This window comes from Serinus canaria, chromosome W (genome assembly GCF_022539315.1).
Source record: "Serinus canaria isolate serCan28SL12 chromosome W, serCan2020, whole genome shotgun sequence".
Taxonomy (NCBI): Eukaryota; Metazoa; Chordata; class Aves; order Passeriformes; family Fringillidae; genus Serinus; species Serinus canaria.
In genome coordinates this window covers 3,144,025-3,160,984 of record NC_066342.1, presented here as the reverse complement: position 1 = coordinate 3,160,984, position 16,960 = coordinate 3,144,025, and positions in this window count along the sequence as shown.

Sequence of the window (16,960 nt, the reverse complement as noted above, 5' to 3'; positions counted from 1 at the left end):
ATAACCAGGTGTCCTAGGATAAGATCCTCCAGTCCACATCAGTCTTCTTTAACATGGGTAACCACTGCCCCCCTTTTTGATCTCCTCTTTGTTCATCGCCTTTTCTTCATCCCAGGCAATGGTTCTTCCAGTGTCCAACTCTCTTGCAGAATGCACATTGATCTTTCCTTAGCTGAGGTGGTCCCTGCCTTAGTGGCCCTTGTCCACATTTCCCTTATTCTTCTTCCTTTACTACTGCTAATAATTTTTTCATCCCTTCTTTGCACTTTTCTTCCCGGTTACTAAATACTCTCCATGCCTCTTCTAGCAAAGTCTCTAAATCTCATGCTGTCGAACCCTGTATCTTCTGAAGTTTGCATCTACTGTCCCCTGTAGATTGTCCTAAGAATAAACCCATGTTGTATCCCTTCCTCAGATTCAGGATCCAAAGTTGTATAATGACGCATTGCATCCAGCAAATGTTCTAGAAATTCAGGAGGTGCTTCAGAGGGACCTTGCTTAATTGTATAAAGGGCTGACCAGTTAATTGTTTTAGGGATTGCCCTTTCTAATCCCCTTACTATGAAGTCCTGATAATTCTCTAGTCTTTCCATATCACTAACATCATTAGCATTCCAATGTGGATCTTGAGGAGGAAAGACATCTCTTATATCACTCTGTTATTCTACAAGCATCTTCTGCTAAGCCCCCTGCTACCTTTAAAACCAATTGTTTTTCTGTTTCAGTTAAGGCATCCAATATCAACTGGAGATCTGACCAATCAGGTCGATGCTGCTGAATCATAAACTTTAATTTCTTTACAACACCTATCAGGTCACTCCGATAACATTTAGCAATCTTTTCCCAAACCTCTAAATCTGTTGTAGAAAAAGGAATTTTAACTAACATTGTCTTCCCTTCAAGACTTACTGCCTCCTTAAAAGGTGCTTGTATAATTTTCTTAGTTCATTTCAGAGTCCAGGATGCTATAGGACCCTTTGGAGGGGGTTCCTCTTGTTCGCTGTCACTGCTGGGTAGTTGGAAAAATTTAGGAGTAGTTGTAGTGGGAGATAGAATAGAAGCTGGAGTTGAACTTGAGATAGAACCTGGAGCGGACTCAGCTGAGCTTAAAACCGGAGCTGGAGTTGAAATAGAAATCGCTTTGTTTAAAGCTGGAGTTGGGGATGAAATAGTAGTGGCTTTAATTGGAGTAGGGGATGGAATATAAGCTGGAGTTTGGACAGAGGTGTTAGGGAGTGGAGCAAGAGCTGGAGTTGGAATTGAGGGTAAAGTCTTAGGGGGTGGAACAAAAGCTGAAGTCTGGACAGGGATGTCAGGGGGTGGAACAAAAGCTGGGGTTGGACTTGAGGGTGAAGTCTTGGGAGGCAGAATAAGAGTTGGAGCTGGAGTTGAGGTTGTTCCCAAATTTGCTGCCCCTCTCTGCCCCCCTTGCCTTCCAGGGGGTGGTTTAAACAGATCCCCCAACTCTTGCTTCAGTGAGTCATCTGGGTATACCTTGTCTGGGTGTGTATAGCGTTGGTTTATGGAGCATGCACTACAACACCATTTCAGCCTTCCCTTACTAGTCTCATTATCTTTTTCCAGGGCCAACACAAAGAGGTCAGATGAAGCCCTGAGTCCACAATCCCTCTGCCACTCAGGGTTATTCCAGAGGGAGAAAAACATGTCAGCATACGTTACCTCTTCCCATTTTTTGCTCCCGTCTCAAAAACAACATAAGCTGTAACAAAGTCTCATAATGTAGAGTTCCAGTTGGGGGCCACCTGACCCCCTCTTCAAGCCTATAGAGTGGCTACCACTGTATGGAAAATTTCACAAGGGTCCTTTTATTTTCTATCCCCCCATACCCTACTAGTTCCTTCCAGTGTGTTAAAATACACCCTAAAGGACTACTTTTAGGGATCTCTTTACTCTTGTTGCTTCCCATCGCTCCCCTTATCCTTAACAAAACCAGCACTCTACTCCAATCCTTATTACCTCCTCCTTTGCTTCTTGTCTCACTTCCACCCAAACCTGGCTTCACAGATTTGTACAGTCCTTTCCCAGTCTTCTTCTCGCACAGCCCACCACTCAGGTACTAAATGTGACTTTCCACACACCAGTTTTAAAATCCTTGATTCTAAATCAGCTCGATCAGAGAGCTGTTGACACTGGGCACACTCTCTGTACCAGTTAGCAGAAGAACAGTAATAATGTCCTGCACAAATCTTGCACTGCAGTAACACCCACCCACAATGCCAACCTCGAGATGTACCAAAAGCTGCAGGAAAATTCCCACAAATGCAAGCTAATCCATTAGCCCCTTCTCAACTCTCTAAATTCTCCACAGCTGGTTGCTCCCAATCCAAAGCCACTAGTCTCCCAGCAGACGTCTGATATAAACCTTCTAAATATACTTTCTCATTTCTCCTGTCTATCCACCAGTTTACTGAATTCACAAACTCCCATGAGTCGAGCCCAAACTACTGAAGCAAAGGAGTTCCGCCTGTCCGTCTGGACACATTGGATTCTTGGACCAAAACCACTCCTATTATAATTACGAACACAATCCCCGTACCTAAAACAACAAGAGAGCCTTTATCAAAGGCTCCAAACAAACCAGCTGTACTACTTCACACTCCACATGTGCTACTCTTTGACACAAGCTGTATTTCAAATTATACAAACATAAATATCTGAACAGCAAAGCCCTGCTCCTATAATATTTCAGAGTCCGAACACTTTTAACATAAACACCAGGTGTTCCCCCGTAACCAAAACACACACACAGTCACAGCAGGGAGGGGATTTTATTAAGGATCATGCACCCCACTCGCTTTGTTTTTCCCTAGCTGTTTCAGTTGCCTGGAAATGGAACCACAGGTCCAAACTCCCACTTGCGTTGAGCTAACAGCACGTCTCAACAAATGCTCTCACAATCGTTCTCACAGTCAGGACACATTCGCAATAGCATAACAACTTTAGACCAGGATTTGCCCTTATGACTGGTAGCCCCAATTGCTACCAGACTTAGCCCTCTATGGCAAAACAAATGGCAAAATCCCCTTCTGTCAGCAGTAAAAGCCCGAGCTCGGTACAGCAGTTCAACAACTCTTTCTGCTGACAACCAAATTTCAACTACAACTTCAGCTTGCAGGCACACTACAGAAGCACAAGCTGCCCATGGGATGTCTCCCACAACTTACCAAACAGCCTTTTCTGACCACGCGTACTCCTTACAGGTCGCTACTTAAAACTGTTTTAATTTTTAAACATACAGCTTTGTCTGGAGTTTTAGTAGTCAGGAGTCCTTGTCTGCTGCTGGATGAGCAGTCCAGGCAGTGGAGCCCACTCTTCCAGGAATATCCTGGGGGCGCCCCAATGGGGTCCATGTCCCAAGCTGGTCTCACAGCCGAGCAGAGTCTCCTCCTGGCTTGGCTCGCCAATTGAATTGTTAAAACGGAAAATCACCGACAAAGACTCTCTAACTAGTCAAAGTTAGAAAGTGGTATGTTTATTACGCTGGCAGGCGGCACAGGGGGGTTGTTCCTGAAATGCGTGACAGTGCCGTACAAGAATTTTTGCCTTCTATTTATTTCCCAAAATAATACATATGCAAAATGCCAGCACCTCCCATCCCCACTTTGTATTAAAATGAAGTTATTAGTATTTTATGTGTGCTCAATTCTTCTCTCGAATTGGGTTGGTGGTCTTATATTGGGTGAGTGGTCTCAGGGATGAAGTAAGGAATGTCTTCGTCAGGTCTCTGTGACCCTCTGGCACAATCCAAGGCCCCCTGCTTCATGATGGATTGACATAAAGTCCAGGTGCTAGACACTGTTCTACTGGTTTCAGTATGTTCCTATAATAGTTCGCTTGCTCCACTTCCTTCTACAAATGAGTTCATAATATAACAATTAGCTTTAGCTTAATCATCTAATAATCATTAACCTATCGTTGGTGTATCTAACTTCAATATGAATTGGTTCTAACCCTCAGCTAAAATCTTAACCCTTTAAAATCATGATTCAGAAGGACTTTCCACTGATATTTTTTATCCGACTCAGCATAATTTAAAGAGGGCACAGTAAAAGTAAATTTTTCCTTATCTTCTTCAGCCAATGGAATGGTAAAAAAGCAAACTTTTAAATCAATGATAATTATCTCCTATCACTGTAGAATCATTGCAGGTGTTGAAAGACCTGGTTATAAAGGTCCCATTGTGGCCATTACAGCATTTATCTGCTGTAGATCATGCAAAAGTCTCCATTTTCCTGATTTCTTTTTTATCACAAAAACAGGGGCATTCCATGGGCTAAATGACTTCAATATGTCCAACTTGCAGCTGTTCTGCTACTTATGCTTGCAGGGCAGTAAGCTTTTCAATAGGAAGAGGCCACTGGTCAATCGAGACAGGTTTATCTGTCAGCCATGCCAGGGTTACAACTGGATGCTCAAGGCCCTGCATCACAGCGGCCCCTATTAAAAATCCGTAGTAATTTTAACACCCCGTTGGGATAAACAATCTCATCCCCATAAATTATATGGTGCATTGGCAACATAAGGCCTGATGTTAGCTTGTTGGCCATCAGCATTTTTTACATTTATCACAATACCAGACCTGTAGTCGAGCCACCCAGCCCAATGATTCCAAAACCTGCTTGAGTGAGAGGCCATGACTAAGGCCAAGAAAGTTCTGAAATTATAGTTACATCTCCTGCTGTGTCGATCAAACCTTTTGTTGATGTGGTCTCTGGTTGATGTCCCTTGGCTGTAATGGTGCATTCCTTTTCCGGGCATTGATCTGTCACTTTTGGAGTCCAAAATACTTGAGACGGTCCTGTAGATCCAAAACCTCCTGTGCCATGACTTCACTTCACTGCATTTGGAACACAACTCACAAAGGGAACAAGTTGTGCAATGCAAGTTCCTTTCTGAATAATAGAGGGGATTCACTAACTGATACCATAGCATGAATTTGTCCCAAATAATCAGCATCAATAATCTCTAAATGTACATGAATACCTTTAATAGTTACTACTAGATCTCCCCACTAAAAAAGCACACAGTGCCCATCCTATGGGACCAGAGGCATCAAGGGGTACTTTACATATTTGCCTTGTTAAGATAATTACTGTGTCAGCTGTGGATATACCAATCCCTGCAGAGCCACTTGTGGCCTCTGAGTATTGTTCACAAATGGATAGCTTTGCCGTGCTCGGAGAGCTTGCAGTTGTTGTTGAGGTGTTTGTGTCCCCAAAGGCCCCTTCGCGTTTTTCTTCACGTTTCCCTGCAATTGCTTCCCATTTGCACAATATTTTGATCTGCACTGTTGTCCTGGATTGCAAGATAAGTGTGTGTTCTATTTGCCATCTCTTAGAGGTATGGCAGTTATCTTCTGTTAATTGGGCAGTTTTTCTTTATCTCTTCCACAAACCAATCCTCCCTCTGGGAAACATCTTCTGTTAATGGGCCATTGAGTCCCACTGCATGACTGATAAAACAACATCATCCCATTGTGACATGCTCCCCCCAAGGGGGAGGAGCCAAGCATTCCTTCCTGGATATAATCTGGGAATTTGGGACACCACAGTAGCAGCCCTTTCCCACTGGATTCCCAGAGGAAGACCAGGCCCATCTACACCCCCACTGGACCTTCAGAGGAAGACTACACCCTTCTACAGGATCACTGCTTCAACAGAACCACATCTGTCACTCCAGGAGGACTGCAGCCACCATTTCAATTGGACTGCTACCAACACCCTGACCAACAGTGTGTCAGGTCATATTCTGAGTCTGTCAGTGTTGTTTTGTATTACTGCATTTTTTTTTTTTTTTCTTCCCTAATAAATAACTGATATTCCTGCTCCCATATCTTTGCCTGAGAGCCCCTTAATTTCAAAATTATAAGAATTTGGTGGGAGGGGATTTACATTTTCCATTTCAGGGGAGGCTCCTGCCTTCCTTAGCAGACACCTGTCTTTTCAAACCAAGACAATTGTTTAGCATAACGTCCAAATTTACCACAACGATTGTGTCACAAGCCGTCCTTGTGGACAGGTTTCGTGATGGTTCGTAGGGGATCTCAGGGTGCAAAAAACCAACGCGGTATAAGGGGTTTGCAGTGATAATCAACACAAATGCACTTTTATTGAAATAACCACAGCAGAAATGCATTGGGGAAGAATTGGGAAAAAAGGGAAAAATAGAAAAAGAGGGAGGAAAAAGAAAAGAGTATATAGCTACCAAACGTGGGAACGGCGAAGGTCCTTTGGTGTCCAGCTGATGAGGTTCACCAGTTCACGTCCGGGGAGATCTCAGGGATGCAGTTCATCTGGACTCCAATTATACGCTTTTTTGATGGGGGAAGGGGAATAATTTTGAAACTGAATCTATTGTATCTTCGGGGGGAAAGAATGGTATTTGGAAAAGCGTAGACACAGTCCATATTCTCAGTGGGTGAGGGCCATTGTTTTCCTGGTTCAGTGTTTGCACCTGCAACATCCATCTTGCTTTGGTCAGCTCGTCTCCCCCTACACAGCTCCCTAGAGTTGGGGGTTTCAGTCCCAGTCCTTGGAAAGTGTGAGAGGGGCCGTCTCACATGGGGATTTCATGTCTCGGCTTTTTCTTTGGTGAAGAGGCTTCTTACATCTCAGTTTGTCTGTCATGGTGGTTGCAAATGAGCAAGAGGGGTCTTCTTTGAGGGACCAGCCCCAAAACTCAGGAGAAGTCCAGCCAGGCCAAGAAATGGGGGAAAAATCCCAGAGCTATTGTTGCAAAAGGGTCAGAATGTCCTTTTTTCTTATTGAGCTCAGTGTAGCATGTAGCAAATACACACACCTGTGACAACAGTAGCTTAGCAATGCTCTCAGGTCTCTGGGCCCTTTGGTGTGCATCTTTCCCCTACAAAGCCAGAAATCTTTGGACAGGGGGGTCTTTTCTTCAGTGGTCCCTCAATGACGATTGTGAGGCAGATGAGGGATATTTCGGACAGACTTTCACAGATTGCAATTCACTTTATTGCCTGGATTTATCTTAGATTTTACTTTTGGTTCACCATTTTGTGGGCATTGTGCCTTTAAATGCCCTTGTTGTCCACAATTAAAGAATTTTGGTGGAGGCTTTAGGACCACTGCCAAAGCAGCCATTTTGTTTTCGACCGTCCCAACCTTGGAACAAGCATTTAGAATGTCAGCTAATAAGGGATTCCCAGGCAAAGTTTCAATAATTTTTCTGCAATCTCTGTTTGTGTTATCTTTTGCTAATTGCTTACATAAAATTTGCTGTACATTTTCATCATCCACTTGCTTTTCAATAGCTGCAGCAACCTTTTCCACAAATTGCAAAAAGGGTTCCTTTGTCCCTTGCTGTATAGTAACATATCTTTGGTTTGGAGCTGACATTTCCATTGTTTTAATTAAAGCACTCATACCTAATTGTTAAGCCTGTGCCAAAACTAGAGGGGGCCACCTTGCCTGTAAATCTGGGTTAGAAAAAGGTCCATTAACTAACAAGGCGTCAACTCCTACAGTGTAACGAGGGTCCTGCTAAATTAATTGCATGTTATTCAAAGCTGTTTGTTCGGCTAATTGTCTTCAGCTATTTTGAAATACACTATATTATACTGGCTGAAACAAAATTGTAGCAAGATGCATGATATCATAAGGAGCAAGCACATCAGCATTAATAACATGAATTAGTTGCATTACTTCTGGAGAATTAATACTATATTTAGCCACCTTTGCTTGGAGGTCTTGCACGACCTTCCATGGAAAAACTCGATGGTTATAATTTTTTCCTGAATTAGGAACTGCTTTGAAAATAGGAAAACCCATAGGCTCATTACAAGAAACATTCATATCAACGCTCTGCATATCCAACATTTTTGGTGGATCTATTTTTTCTAATAAATCCCCATCCCCCACTTTATCTGCTTTTTTTTTAACATGCTCCCAAAATTGTAAAAGGTGTCTGGTGGTTACAGTCGCTAAACAGGGGGGTTAAGTCCAGGGGGCAGCAGGCTTAGATCTGTTACGGGGTTTGCAATAGACAGATCCATGCACCAGTTCAGGTTTCCTTGTCACTGTCATTTCATCATCTTCACTATCACTATCAGGTAAGGGAGGATACAGTGTTGATGGTATCATTTGTTCATGCAGGTTGGAGGGGAGTGGAGGGGCAGACGGCTCAGTTTACTGTTCTTATAAGGTAATTTCAGCTAACTGCTGTGCAGGGGAGGGATACAAAGGCTTAAGATCAATTTTTCACTCTCTTTCTCCACACCCCGCTCTCTCCCGTCCTGCTCCATTGTCCACTCTTTCAAAGTCTCATAAAGTAGTCTCCAGGTGGTAGCCAACTCAGCAGCCATCCTGTCCCACTTCGACAGCAAATCCCACAGTCTCTCCCCTACTTCTTTCCACACTCTCGCACTAAAAGCTGTACTTATATCAGTTTCAAAATCTTGCAACCTGGCCCACAATAGCACACTACAAAGAGCATAATCAGTAGTCTTAATATCTTTTTAACAAAGCCTTCCAAGTAGACAAAACAATCTGTTTTTCTCTTGATAAGTTATTCCCATAATGTCCCCAGCAGCACACCTGTACTCCAGGTGTCAAAATCAGTCTGGTCTGGACCAGGCAGCATCCCCCTGCTGCTCTGAATGCTACACTGGACCCCGTCTCTGGCTGTACCTCGCCCTACAGCCCAATCCTAATCACATTTGGCACCACCAGATGGCGCTGTTGAGATGGTCACAACACGCAGAACACTATACAATTTCAGAAGGCTTCTATGTTTATTATAACAGCATGCTGTCTTTTATAGATTCCCAACAAAGTTTATACTTATTCATTGGTTACAATAAATCAACACAGTGTTCATTGGTACAGCTCAGTCTCCACCACTGTTTTCAACTAACATTCAACTGCAGGTTTCTTTTTGTTTATCTTTTTCTTCTTTTCAGTCTCCATGTCGACGACCTTGGCAGAATTCCTTTCAGGGGTAAACGCAACTCTTATCAGCTGCTTCTTCAACTAACTCTTCCTAGCTCACAAACCAGCTGTCAGCGCCTTCCACACATTATTTTTTTTTTCTGTGCTCTTTGGCCATTTGTCAAAAGCACCCCAGCACTGGAAATATTGTCCTTCTTTTATCCTATTATTATTAAACTTCAAAAAATTCTAAGGAGTGAACTTGGTTTTTCACAGGGTCATATTTTCCATTCCAAGAAAGTTCGCACCTTCTGTGGCAGACACCTGTCTTTTAAATCAGGACATCCACAAAGCCCTCTCCTCCAGGATCCTCCTTCAAAAAGCACCACACAGTAGCGGGACAGTAACAAGCCCAACAGAGTTCACTGAAGCCAGCCCTGTGACAAGGACCTCTTCAGTCTAATGCATCACTGAAGCACAATAAATCATGTCTACTCAGCTCTCCTGGCATCACAGTTATTCCCCCAGTCTGGGGAATGCTACCACCATCCTCACATTTGTCCTCTCAGGCACATTTGCAAAGCAAAAGGAGCACTGTGGAAAATTTCTTGGCAACAAATAGATGAGATGCAGCTAACAGATGCAAAGCTGGCTTTCTTTTCCAAGTCAGGTTTCATACCTATGTGGGATTTATATATTTAACAGCACTATGCCAGATAACACACTAATGATGCTGGGTGAGCCCGGTGTTCTGCACTTTACTTCACTCATTTCATAACACATAGGAGCCCCAAACAGGAAACCTGCATTCCTGGGGCCCACACATCTTTCCCTCATCCTGCAAGATAGGACCTGCTTCCCAGGCATCATCTAGGAAAACCCAAGTGCTATTCTGTCTTGGTTTGGAATGAGAGGAAATTCAGGGAAGTGATGCAAAGTTTTTTGTGTAAGTGACAGTTTGTTGAACTACTTAGAAGCTGGACATGCTTCTGTGAAACACACATGTTAGAGACGAAAAAACTAGAGAACTGTCTTTTCTTTCCAGTTGGTGAGGAGGTGGCAGGCCCCGGCCCCAGGTCCCTGTTTCAGCCAGACCAGGCCGGGCAGTTCTGCCCCAGGTCGAACCCCTTTCCCCCTCTCTGGGCCCCCTGCTGCCCCCTTCCCACCCCCCCCTCCACCCCCATCAGCTCCGGTCTGGCCAGGCCAGGGTCCAACAGCTGCCAGGCAGGAAGGCGGGAGAGTCTGTGGAGCCCTGGCCAGAGCAGGGCTGGCCTCGGCTGTGAAGATCTTATCATCAAATCCCCTCCCCCTGGTGTAGCTGAGACCAGAGACCCCAGCAGCCCATGCAGAAAACCAAAGACCAGCCATGAGGCTGATACTGACACAGCCCAGCTGTAGCTCCCCACCACAAGTTACCCTGGGGGTCAGGTAGGGCTCAAGTGTGATGTTAACCCTTTCAGTGCTTCAATCCTCCCTTGACTGCGAGAAAAGAACATGATGCAAGCATGTAAAGGAACAGCATGAAGACATCGAAGTCAGTGAAGAAGTTGTGTCTCAGATGGGAGGGAAGAGGAGAGGCCTTGTTTTTAGAGCTGAAATCCTCTTGAAATTTATGGAGAAAAGACTTTTTCCTTATAATGCATGAAACTATGGGGAGATGAAAATGTTCAAATTGATATCGAGCAAAAGCCTCCATGCTAAGATAAGCAGATGTTGAAATAGCTGTGATCCCATGAGAAGTTTGAACAGAAGAGAGAAGAGCAGTCCTGTGCTTCCAAGAGAAGAAGATCTCTGTTCCCAGAGATGAAGATGATTTTAGAAATAGATAATGAGAACTTTGACCTTTGACACGCTCATCTTTAAAACAATACCCCATAAGTTGACATAGCCCATCAACAAGCTGTGAGAAAGCCTGTAGAAATGGGAAGGATTTCACGATAGCGGGGTTCCCCAAGCAGCTGCAGCAGCTACTTATGACGAAATTGAGAACCACAAGAGAATTGTTTTTTCTTCTTGTAGAGAAGTCTCCATAACCTTAAAAAAAGAGACTTCTCTCCCTAAATAAACTGAAGAAAGACTATTTTAGAGGTGGTAAACTGACTGAAAATCTTAGTTGTAGTTTCTTTACATTGTCAGTGGAAAATAAAAGGTTCTGAGGGGAGGAGAAGTGTTCTAGAGGGTTTGTTTTGAGTCTTACTACTTTTTTTTCCTTCTAGTTACTTTTAATAAAATTTTCTTTATACCCTTTTAAAGTTTTGAGCCTGCTTTGCCTTTCTTCTAATCCTATTTCACAGCAAGAAGTGAGTATATTAGTGATTAGTCAGCACTGAACTCGCCACATTCTTTGGTATGTTAGCCAGAGAAATCTCAAAATTGAGGAAATCTTAAATTGGCGAACCAAACCCACTACACATTCAGAGATGGGGATTTTCAGCCCCAAAAGACCATTTATTTAATGGCTGTCAGTACCTGAAATGAAGGCTCGCACACCAAGAGGAACTGAGCAGCCACAGCAATGATGCTCTGCAGCATGTCTTCATTCCCAAAAGCCCAATTTAGACTCAAAAGAATAAATTGTCTTTTTCCCCAAACTCTGGCTTCTTCTCTGCAGCTTGGCAGCTGGCAGCAGCATACCAAGGGACTTGCTCCTGTCACCAAATTGACAAAAAACCCAAATAAGACTCCTTAACATCAATTTAGTGTTTAGAAAGGCATAATTTATTCAGGTCTGAGGTGGCATGGGGTATAAGTCATAACCTTGCATGCACACATCGTATTATGAGTGTGTTGCTTATATACAGTAACTACATGCATATTACAATTTGCCCATTACTGTAAAACCCTCCCAAGTTCACCGATTCAGTCCTTGTTTTGGCTGTGCCTGGATTCCTGAACCAGATGTCCCCTCTTATCTGTGCACCCTCCTTGCTGGGAAAGCAGATTTTTCATGCCTTGTTGTCACATTCACATTTTCTGAAAAATCCCTTTGCCCAGGATTTTTCTCCTGGGAAGCTGAGATGCCTCAGAGAAAAATGAAAACAATAATTATCTCATTTTCTTCTACTACTGTTTTGCTCCTTTGGAATGTGTTTGGAGATTGTTTATCCAACAGGTGATTGTTTGATTGGTTTCTGCTGTACATTGTTTTGACTCAATGGCCAATTGGGGCCAAGCTGTGTCAAGACTCTGGAGAGAGTCACGAGTTTTCATTATTATCTTTTTAGCCTTCTGTAAGTATCCTTTCTGTATTCTTTAGTATAGTTTAGTATTCTTTTATATAATATAATATCATAAAATAATAAATTAGCCTTCTGAGAACATGGAGTCAGATTCATCATTCCTTCCTTCGTCGGGACACCCCACAAATACAATACCTTGTTTCTCTGATAAAAGTTCACAGGCACAGTAGAAATTGAATTAAACTTTTTGGTTTTAATTCCCCCCTTTAAACTTCTCAAATTCTTTAAGGTGATTTGATAAGTTTCACCTTGATTTCTATCTCATAAGATTTCAATTGATCCTAGCAAGACCGACAATTCCTACAATAATTTCTACAATTACAATTATGATGGTTTCCAGTATTTCATCCAGCCATCCTCTCAGGGACCATTCCCCTATTCCTTGAAGAATTTTATTAAACCAGTTAGTTTCAGAGGCTTTTTGGATAGCATTGCTATCTTCAGCAACTTGCTGCAGTTTGTCAAATTGTTTTGGCGACCTTCTGTTACATTTGGGATGTGCACACAACAGTGTTCTCTATCCAGTTTTAAATACCCACAAAGTCCTTGTTCTTAGGCCAGCAATAGATCTAAGGCCAGCTGGTTTTGCAATGTCAGTTTAGGTATTTTTCTGTATTTGTCTATTTCTAATTTGAAATCCCCTTTCTGAAGCTTTGGATAGTTTCCTTACTTGCCAAGTTAGATTATCTAACAAAATTCTGTTTTCTAGAGCCATGGCTTCCAGTAAAAGAAAATTCTGTGGGGCCCATTCAAATTTTGTAAAAGCTGAAGGCCCTGTCCCTTCCTCCTCAGTGTCTCATTTTACCTTACTCCAATACTGGTCTTTTATAGGGCTGCTTCTCCAAGATGGCCATAAGGTTAATAACCCTAAGGAAATGTGCCAGGTGATCAGTTCGAGCAGGAGTTGGGTGGTCCAATATCTGAAGTAGCCCAGATAGTGTAAACTGGGGAATGAACTTCCAGAGATTTAACACAATTTAAATGTTGGTTACTGCAATTTAGAACTAATTTGTCCATCTAGCTTATGGTGCTGGACTGACTTTCACTGTTTTGTTTTTCTCCACACCTCCATTGACTCACCTAAAATATATATACGTGTGGTTTTTAGTAACACATAAATCTAACAACCTGGCTGCTTCACCTCCTGAGACTGCTAAGGCAAAATCCAGAAAATACTGGTCGAGACTATGGGACCCTGTTGGACATTCCTTACCTTTTTCCTTCCCAAAAATAATTGTGTTATCCCCTGGCCTCCAAGGTATTGTATCCTCAAGAAAATCATCTCCTAGTCACCTACCTCGCTCCTTCTGATCCAAATAGTGGGTGATATTTTCTTTTTGCTATGGTCTGCTTATTTAAATTATTAGAAATGCCTCTGCCCAAATTCAGGTGCAAACAAGACAATATGCCAAATTCATTAGTATGGATTTTATTTGATAGTAAATGAGAGAGAGAGAGAAAAAAAGGAAAAGAAATAAATAGAAAAGAGCTGGGGGGGACAGAAAGATTAAAGAAACTATCTCCACTCCATGGACCTTGATGGTGTCCTGTTGATCCTCTTGAGATGGTCTTCTTGTTGGTGAAGGTTATTTTTTTTCCCGAAAAACATAAAATTCAGTGGATTAATATACACTCAGGTCAGGTGGGAATGCCCAGGTACCTCCCTTTGGAGGTGTTACAGTCCAATTTTTAAAGTTATTAGGAATGCCTCCGCCCAAATTAAAGTGAAAACAAGACCATATGCCAAAGTCAATAGTATAGGTTTTATTTAATAGTAAATATGGGAGACACACAGAGAGAGAAAGAGAGAGAGGAAGAGAAATAAATAGAAAGGAAGTAGGGGGACAAAAAGAAAGAGAGACAGAATAAAGAAAATATCACCACTCCATGGATCCCACCAGCATCCCGATAATCCTCTCCAACTGGTCTTTTTAGTGGTGAAGGTCCCCCCAAAAGCATAGAATACGATGGATTAATATATGCTCAAGTCAGGTGGGAATGCCCCAGTACCTCCCCTGAGGGAGGAGCCAGTCTCTTGCAGCAGACTCTGGATTGGTTGAATCATGTCACATCACTTGCAGTCCTGTGGTGCAAGGCCTCTGGGGAGCTCTCTGGGGGGGGGGGGGGTTGATGGATTATGACACCCCCTCAGCTGCCTCTAATATAAATGTCCCATGGATGTGGCCTTTCCGGGATTGGGGGTTCCATAGCTGGGCCAATTTGTGTTAAGGGAGGATGGGTGTTCTGTGCCTCTGACCAGATGTTGTGCCACACACCCAGAAACTCCTCCCTCTCCCCTAGTTTAAGGGGGAGTCTGTGTAAATCTGGCCTCTGTGGGCTATGGTCTCCCCTGTAGGAATGTGCCCCCTGTTGACAGAGTGACCAAATTACCCTTTGTCTCCTTAAATAGGAAAAAAGCCCAGAAGTTTCTCTCCTCAATTTGGTAAAAAGACACCTCATAGGACCTTGGGGACTTTGCCTCAAACTTAAGGATAGCCAAATGGACAGAACACAAAAAAGTCCCGCCTAAGCAATTTACTAGAAAAAGAAGAGAACAAAGGAACTAATTGCTTTTGTAGGGTGTTTTACCAGTGTCTCGGTTTGGAAAGACAGGTGTCTGCTAAGGAAGGCAGGAGCCTCCCCTGAAATGGAAAATGTAAACCCTCCCCACCCCTCTGAGTTACTATAAATTTTAAATTAAGGGGCTCTCAGGCAACAAAAATTATGGGAGCAGGAAATAACAGTTCTTTATTAGGCAAGAAAACAAAAGAATAAATAAACAATGCAGTACACTAGAACAGCACTCACAGAGTCAGAACACAACCTGACAACCTGACACCCTGTTGGTCAGGGTGTTGGTAGCAGTCCGATTGGAAATGTGGCTGCAGTACTCCTGAAGTGTCAGGTGTGGTTCTGCTGGAGCAGAGATCCTGTTGAAAAGGGTGTAGTCTTCCTCTGAAGATCCAGTGGAAGAAGAGGCAGCTGCTGTTCCTCTGGGAAATCCAGTGGAGAAGCCGTGCTGGTATTCCAGAATCTCCAGAATATATCTGGGTAGGAATGCTTGGCTCCTCCTTCTGGGTGGAGCATTTCACAATGGGAGGCTATAGTTCTTATCAGTCATGCAGTGACATTCAATAGCCTGTTATCAGCAGATGTCCCCTCCCAAAGGAGGAGTGATTGTGGAAGAGATAAGAAAAACTGCCCACTTGACAAAAGGCAACTGCCATACAGATGGTAATAGAATACATGTTGCCTTGCAATCTGGAACAACCAGGAGCAAAAGCCTCTTGCCCCTGGCTCAGGTTTTCTCTGTAAAGAGCTTTGTTATTTTGCCTTTTATTAAAACTTTTCTGTTTCCAACACTACCACAGAAGCCATCCTGCTGATTTTATGCCATCTGAGGTAGCAGCGCTATCTCGGGTGTTATAGATTTCTCCAAGAGCTCATGAGACCTGGCTCAAGGAGATCATTTGTATCACATGGCACCCAGACAGGTGTTTTCTCATATTGAGAGACATTGCTTCGGAATTTTTGATTGGCCCTCAATCAAAATAGGACTTTTTTTCTCAGTCTTGCGTTTTTGGGTAGTGCCGGCCTGCGACTGGGTTTTTGGGGAGGTAAAGAAAAGAAACCCAGGTAAAGAAGGATCTGAGGCCATCAGAGGGGGTCACAGGTCGAAGCCCAAGCCGGTGAGAAGGGGCTGAAACTGAGACGGACTGGTGAACGTGCTGCGAAGTCCTAAGGACCTCTTTGGAGAGAGCTGCAATTGGCTGAGCCAAGGCTGAGACACCTCTGGATTTCCAGGCCCCGGGAGTCAGACCAAGAAGGATAGCTTCTCTGAAAACCACTGTTTGGTGAGTAAGAAATGGGGAACAAGCTATCTTTAGCTGAGCAAGATCTTTATTTTTATTTTAACTACAAATTAGAAATTCAAGATGTAAAATTTGAGAAGAAACAGCTTAAAAAACTCATCAGATCAGTTTTCACAGAACTCCCAACCCTAAACACGTCTGAGACACCCTAAAGTTCTGGGATGCTGTGGGACTTAGATTTTATAGTTTGGAAAAGAATAAGAAGTCCAGCCTAAAGCTGCGTCCAATATTTTGGACGGTATTACAGTTTGTAACATTGGAGAGTAAAAAGCAAGCTAGAAACAGCCACAAAACACCACAGATCAGAGAGAGACCAGACCGCAGGCTGCAGCAGAAAGAAAGGAGGGGAGGCAGAGATTCCAAGACCCCAGCCCTGTCCCGACCGGCTCCAAACCACACAGACCCTGGGAGGGCAGGCGGGACATGGCACGGCCAGCCATTCCCCATCCAGTCCCTCCTCCTCCTCTTCTGTCGGGAGGGAAACAGACTTGTCCTGGCCAGACCAGTCTGCAACCCACCTCTCCTAAACCCTCTACCCCAAAGAATTCCCCTCGGTTTCCTCTCAAATGTAACCTCAGACCCACTAAATCTGTGAATTTTGGCAGTGCAATCAAAAAAAGCCGAGCTGAATCCATGCCCTGTGAGTGCAATAGCACACATGGCTGGCACCATGTTTCAGAGCTGCCGAGCTCTGCCCTTCATGGGTGTGTTCCATCCTCGGGCTCCCAGGATCTCTTTCTGATTCGTCACTAAGCTCCTGTCCATCAGATGCAGGACACTCCCCTTTTGTGGGCTGCGCTCGGTCTGTCTCCCTGCACCTACTCCCCACCCACACCCCAGGACATCACGCCCTCACCCTGCCTACTGTGGGAAGTGGATGTGACCTCCCAGAAGTGACCCCATCCAATCTGGCAGCACCCATGTCACAAGAAACCCC